The following is a 7,576-nucleotide window of genomic DNA, read 5'->3' on the forward strand; positions in this document are numbered from 1 at the left end:
GCGGCTGTCTGAGCTAAGACACCGGCGGGCAGATGATCTCTGCGCTCCAGGAGGTCGGCTTATCGAGACTTATGGAAGGGGAAAACATCATCTGAACCAAGCATGACCCTCATCACCCGCCCCTGTTGGCATTACATGTGATGCCTCCTGCTGTGTTATTTCAGAGGTGGCCTTGACTATTTGTCCTCTAAAGGTCTTAGGGGTAGTGGCAAGGCACTTGACCCAAAGGGCTTCATGGTCAATGGCCGGAGAATATAAAAGGTAAAGGAGTCAGCCCTGTCAGGCTGGAGAAGGCAAGAGCCATTGGGGTGAGTGGTGGGTTACCCACCCAAAGGAGGAAACAAAGCAGGACAGAAAAAAGAAGAAAAAGTGAAAGGAGGTGCAAATATGAAGGAAGAGATTAATAAGTTAAATGTACCCCTTCATCCAAAGAGACATTTGAGATACTGGGTGGGGAGCAGGCAGGTGTAGTGTTTGCTCATATGTAGTGTCTTTCATGGGGCGACTCATAGTAGGTGACCTTGAGCCTCCCTATCCTGTCAGTGTCTTCTAGCATTATATAGCACCTTTCATGGAGTGTCTCTATAAGAAAGAAGGCTGGCAATAGACTAATGCCAGTGAATTTCATTCTTTCTTGCTTTATAGCGCCTTTTATGGAGAGAGAGAACCACCGAGCAAGTGACTGTTGCCAATAGAGCTGATTCTTTGCCATCTCTCCTTATCCAAGAAGCATCCGGCATCATCCCAGATCACCTTTCATGAGGAGACAAATCCATCGGCCGAGCTCATTCCTTACTCTTTCTCCTCTCCTCATCCAGGTAGTATCTTCCACCACTATATAGCGCCTTGCATGTGGAAATCTCATGGAAAAGGAAGCCCAGATAGACAGAGCCTACCACCCTGAGTGCCAGACACTGGCGCCTTGGCACAGATGCCACGGAGGTTGTGACCTTTTTGTACTTCATGTAAATGGCACTTCTTGAACTAATTGAAGAAGCCAGCGTTCATACCAGGAGGCCAGCGGTCTGTGACACAGAAGGTTTGTAATTAATTTTCCATTTGCTGAGCTTGTATTGTGTGCTCATGCTTGAAGCCAACCGGGTCCTCCTGCCGCACTTGAGCTCACATTTTTAAAATTCAGCTTTGTAATAAAAGCCCGTGGAGCGGAATGCCTCAATAAATAAGGAGGTGTTTGGTGCCCGATGTCGCTTTACCTACCTGGCACTCTGCTGTCATTGGAACAGCAGGCTGCCTCGTCTTAATCCATCTGGCCTCTTTAAAATGGCTGACCTGGGCTCTGTAGAGCACTGGGTGTTGAAAGGTACAGCATAAAAATAAAAGCTCAGTTAAAGGGGGCCGCAAAACAGCAAACATGTGGGCATACAACACCAAAATCTAATGGGCCCTTCACTGGCATTACTTCTGCAGGTACGGAGATATTCGTGTATCAGTGCGTGGACTGTCACCCCCTAGTGGTGCTCAGAGGTAAGTGCGTCAACTCCAGGGATCAAGAGATGTTATACCGCTGTCCCCCAAATGATATGTAGCTGCATTTGGATGTTGTCCCCCCAAAAGACATAAGCCTCTGGTTATATAGTGCCTTTTAGAAATGTCATTACATTACATTGCATTGCATTTCCTCAGTGCTGGATTAACCAATAGGCACATGTAGCATATGCTACGGGCCCTGCAATTTTGGGGGCCCCCAAATGGTGGACCCAATATTTAATGAAAAAGTGTAGCATTGAAAAACTGGTCTTTAAAAATATTATCTTTACGTTTTTAAACTGTAAATTTCCTACACAACAAAACTTTAGGGGCCCAACACATAAAATTCACATAAATATTATAAGATTCTTATTATAATCGAGAGTAAAATAATTATTTAGTCCGGTTTGAACTGTTCAGAATCTAAACTTCAGATGATGCAGACTAAAAGGGCCCCCAAATTTGAAATGTGCTACGGGCCCCCAAAGCTCTTAATCCGGCCCTGCATTTCCTTATTTGGTTGATGCCTTTATCCAAAGGCGACTAGTGTGCTTGGTGTGTTTGTGTGTGTCCTGCAGTGGATTGGCACCCTGCCCAGGATTGGTTCCTGCCTTGTGCCCTGTGTTGGCTGGGATTGGCTCCAGCAGACCCCCGTGACCCTGTGTTCGGATTCAGCGGGTTGGAAAATGGATGGAAGGATGGACTTACATTTATGATACAATTGGCTTCAATTTCTTTTGGTTTTCCAACTGGCAGGTCATGTGACTGGCTCAGGGCCACACAATGGTGTCAGTAGTGGGATTTGAACCCCCAACCTCAGGGTCACATTAATCACGTAAAAACAAACAAATAAACAAAATGCATTGTAGTGACCCGGGGTGGCGAGAGGTGCAGGAATGCAAAACGGGTGGCACGTGGCCATGAAAATGATCTTTGGCTTGCTGCGTGGCTGCTCCGCCACACTGCTTGGGTAGCCTCCAGTGACACACGCTCCCATCTGCTTTGTCCCTTTGCCCGCTCATGCACGCCACCCAGCTCCACCCCACAATACTCACCCGGGGTCAAAGGTAACCCGTATGCCACACTAACCCCCACCTCCCCACCCAAGGACGGGGGTCATGTCAACTGTCACCTCTAGACATCCCACCACTGCCGGCTTAAAGCAAATCTCATCTCGGAAAACAAATGAGAAGACGCCACCTCCAGGTCCTTGCCGTCTGCCCGCGTGGAGCGACTGAGAAACGCCTGGGGCAACTGCGGCAATGCGGAGATTAAATGACCCCTGACGCCTCTGGCTGCGGCTAATCAAAAAGAGCGGCGCGTCCCCCGTCTGAGGCCAGTGGCTTTAATATCTGTTAGGCTGCGGCGGCCGTTGGACTTGTTTATTGTTTAATCAGGCAAACGAGAAACTGAAGTGAGACGTTTAAATGGAAATGTCGGCAGTGCCTTGGGGGTTGGGAGGGATGGGCGGTGGGCAAGAAAAACTGACAGGCAGAGGGTGGGAGGCGAGTGATCAACCAGTCAGTTGACTTTTAATGTGAGGATAATCACAAGCAACTGGCATGAGAAAGCGAGACTCCATCGGCCCGTGCATATTTTCATAACCCAGTTAGCCCGTTAGACAAGAACCAACCTGGGCACGATGCCAGTCAGTAAGAGGGCACCCTTATGAACATGGAGCCGATTTAGAGTCACCGTTCAACCTAGCCTGCTCCTGGGGTGAAGGATGGAAGAGAAAAATACACAGAGCTGAACCCAAGTCTCTGAGGCACTGGCACAAAGTACCACCATGATGGCATACAGTGGCAAGAAAATGTATGTAAGCTGATTGGAATTCCTTGGATTTCTACATTGATTCCTCATAAAATGTGCTCTGATCTTCGTCTACTGCACTGTCGGGCGGCGCACCAGTGTGGAATTTTCTAGGGGCGCCGCGAAAACTTTTGTAAAATATTTAAAATTGCTAGTGTTTTTGAACTTTTGGTTGATTAAAAAGATAATGTTTAAAAAAATATATTTTATGTTGGAAAAACAGATAACGGTTAATCAGATTGTTGAATAAACGAATGTATTTATTTTGAATGCAAGTTAAATTTTTCGCTGTTCACCATTCATCATAATATCAACACCAGCGATGTCAAAAACACATCTCGTGAGACTTAAAAAGTGTCGTTGTTAGAAGATCTCGCTCACTGGAAGCTCTTATCTCTGTGAGCAAAGTTTGTCAACACTCACGGAAAAGAAGTCTAAGAAACGCGAGAGACTTCAAATGATCGACAAGGAAATGCGCGTCTGTCTTTCGAAAACTGATCCTCGCGTCAATCTCATATGTGCTGAAAAACAATCTCAGCGTTCATCCATCCATTTTCTAACCCGCTGAATCCGAACACAGGGTCACGGGAGCCAATCCCAGCCAACACAGGGCACAAGGCAGGAAACAATCCCGGGCAGGGTGCCAACCCACCGCAGGACACACACCAAGCACACACTAGGGCCAATTTAGAATCTCCAATCCATCTAACCTGCATGTCTTTGGACCGTGGGAGGAAACCGGAGCGCCCGGAGGAAACCCACGCACACACGGGGAGAACATGCAAACTCCACGCAGGGAGGACCCGGGAAGCAAACCCAGGTCCCCAGGTCTCCTAACTGCGAGGCAGCAGCGCTACCACTGCGTCACCAATCTCAACGTTCACATTAATTAAATTTAAGATTTATCCTTTGATTCCTTTATTAATAAAATGTCATTCACACTTTTAAAATTAACTGTTTTTATTGGCGATTGTCCATAGATTGTGTCGTCACGACTTTATTTATGGGCAGTCCCTCAGGTGCGCCGCGAAAGAAAATTTTTGGACTTTGTGCGCCGCAACTCGAAAAAGGTTGCCTTTCACTGGTCTACTGGAAGTCACAATTCTGGACAAACCCATGATGGCTAAATTAATAATAACGGGCACACGAGTTGGAGCTCTCATGTCTTCTTTGAGCTCATTCACAGTGCAGGTTGGACAAAGTAAGTGGGCTCTGCCTTTTCGGGTACCACCCACAAAACTCATCGTCCTTAGAAAAGAGATACACAGACATATACAGGGTGCGCACAAAGTCCGTAAACCCCTATCATTAGGAGCATTTACAGGAATAACCGTGACAATTTGGTTCCTGTGGACATCAGCCCAAGTCTTCCCGGTGTGTTTCCGACATCCCGTCTGGTGCTGCCACTTAAGAAATTGCAACAACGTGGCGGTTGTTCCAAGACGAAGCGATGGGTGACACAAGTGTTTTCACGATCGAGGAGCGTTTGGTGGCCACTGTGTGGGTTCATGAGCAGCCTGTTACTGGGAAATCGATCAAAAATGTCATGGATGACTTTGTTGTGCGTTTTGGGAAGGCATCGCCGACAAAGAGGACGTTGTTGCAGTGGGAGAAGAAGGCTTTTGCAACGGGCAGTGTCCGAGATGCACCGCGAAGTGGAAGACCATCCACAAGGCATGAAACTAGTGCAGATGTGGCAGGGTCTGTCCAACGATCCCCAATGAAATCCACTCGTAAACGTGCGGCTGAGTTGGGAATAGCGGAATCGACAATGTGAAAACACATCAAACAGGACTTGCAAATGAAATGTTGGCGTCCATCGATGTTATCAGATGCCGACTTGGACAGATGTCAGGAAGCTTAAGTGATCTGATGCTGCACCAATTTCCAACAAATGCTGAGAAGGAAAAGGTTATGTTCTCTGACAAGTGCGCGATTTATCGCAGCTCCCGCAATCGAAACGTGTTTTTCTGGGGAAAAGAAAATCCACATCTCTTTGAAGAAATTGAGCATAACCCACCACACGTGATGATCTGGGCCGGAATGACAGCACAGCATTTGTTTGGCCCTTATTTTTTTTTTGATGGTTCTGTTAACCAAATCAGTTATCTGGAAATGCTGAATAGCTGGCTCATCCCGCAACTGAGAAACCAGGGCGTCCTTGACAGTGTTTGCGAAATGGGCAGGTGCCCCGTCGAACCGAAACGGTATCCGTCAATACGGGCGCGCACATAAAGGCGACCTTCAAAAGGGCGACCTCAATTGAGCGCCGAATAACTGCGCGCATAAATAAAGGAGCGCTTCAAAAGGGTGACGTCAATTGGGCGCTGCGAATAAAGGCAAACGCAACAAAATTACAGAAAATTTATTAGATAAAGGCAATGATTGAACGTATAAAAAGGTAAAAGCAAGAATATTAAAACATCCAATTAATTAATGCATGAACTTCTAACGAACTATTTTTAAAGCTCTCTATATTTCGTTGTTTTCAAAATTACAGAAAATTCGATTAAGGCAATGACTGAATGTACAAAAAGGTGAAAGCAAGTTACACTTGAAGCTGTAGATTATGTGCAATGCCACGTAGATATTCGAGATGCGGTCTATTAGCATAATCAAGGACAATTAATTTAATTCGCTCCGAAGGTCATCCTTTTGAAGCGCTCCTTTATTTGCGCGCGCATTTATTCGGCGCTCAATTGAGGTCGCCCTTTTGAAGATCGCCTTTTTGTGCGCGCCCTTATTGAATAGAACGTTGTTGAAACCAATCACCGTGCGCGATCTCCTCAACGATGTTTTTGGGAATCGTTGGATCGGACGAGGATCAAACAACAATCCCGCTCCTCTTCCGTGGCCTCCGAGAAGCCCTGAGCTCACAACTCCAGATAATGCACTCTGGGGATTGATCAAAGAAGATGTGAGGAAGTGACGTTATTCATCGAACGACGAACTGAAACGTGCGGTTTGCGCAGCGTTCCAGAAAGTCAACACGCAAATGTTGCAGAACATGAGCAGGAGAACCTGGCTGCGCATTCGACTATGCAGAGATCATGGAGGGATCCATACAGATGTTTTGGATTCCTAAGAGGTAACCTTTAGCTTTCAAAATCCTCCCAAAGATAGGGGTATACGGACTTTGTGCGCACCCTGTAGAAACGGAAGAATCCACAATAGACGTAAATGAGAAATGTGAGCTCCAGCCGTGGACCCTGGCTATGACCTACCAGATAAACAGGAAAGACGCTCCATAACAGATAGTTAGATCCAAGAGCTTGCAGCAGCAGGTGTGGACTGAGAAAAGGTCAAAATCCTTGAAGTGAAACCAGAAACCAAGATGGAAATCAAAATGCAAGATTCTCCTGACACCAAACACCTGGCTGATCTCCACAACAGCAGCGGGTTCCCCAGGAAGGCGTGGCCAAGAGCAAACAGCTCCTGCAGGGAGTGGCAGGAGGCAGGCAGTGATTGGAGGATGAAAGAAATGAGATGGGTGTGGCTTTACATCACAAAGTTGTACTTCTGATCCTCACACTGCCTTATTGTGGGACCCCCAGAATGAATCTTGTAACCCTTGTTTTTGGGTTAATGACCACCACAAAGGGCCACATGCACTCAGTACACATGATTTACCCGACTTCTCTTTGTGGCCATCCCTCCTGCCCTAATCTGAATGTGCCAAGTGTGCCAGGCTTGATGGTGGGGGGGCATCCTTAAGCTGAAAAGACTGGATGGTGAGGCTGCTTTCTGTCGTACTGTTTGAAATCAGGACCATCTGTAGATGACGAAGCACCCCTGGCGTCTTAACCTCACTCACGTGCCTCATCGCCACTAGGGGGCCCCACTGCCCGCAGCGTAGAGGGAGACAGACAGATGTCAGCTCGATTCAGGATCAGTTTGTTCAGTGCGCCGTTTCAAATGAGATGGCGTTGTTTTTTCCCCGCCTTGATGTTCCCAACTTTTATGTGAGCACTTTATCATTTTTGGCGTCGGCGTCCACCGAGACAGCTACAGTAAATAAGCAGGCTTGATTTACATCTGGGGACAGGTATTTTGTAGCAAAATGTGCAGTTCATTAGCGGCGGCGGAGGGAAATGCAAAGCGATTTGTCTGCGATCCTCCATTAGCATGTAGCACACGGACGCCGTTTTCATGACTGCTTTCGGAGAAGCCTTCAGGCGACGTGCAGAGGGCACCAAGATTAAAAACCTCAAAGCAACCCACGGAAATCATTTCCTGATGCCAACTCAACAGACTGAATTCAATCCAGCATGAAATG

Source organism: Erpetoichthys calabaricus, chromosome 15 (genome assembly GCF_900747795.2).
Source record: "Erpetoichthys calabaricus chromosome 15, fErpCal1.3, whole genome shotgun sequence".
Classification (NCBI taxonomy): Eukaryota; Metazoa; Chordata; class Cladistia; order Polypteriformes; family Polypteridae; genus Erpetoichthys; species Erpetoichthys calabaricus.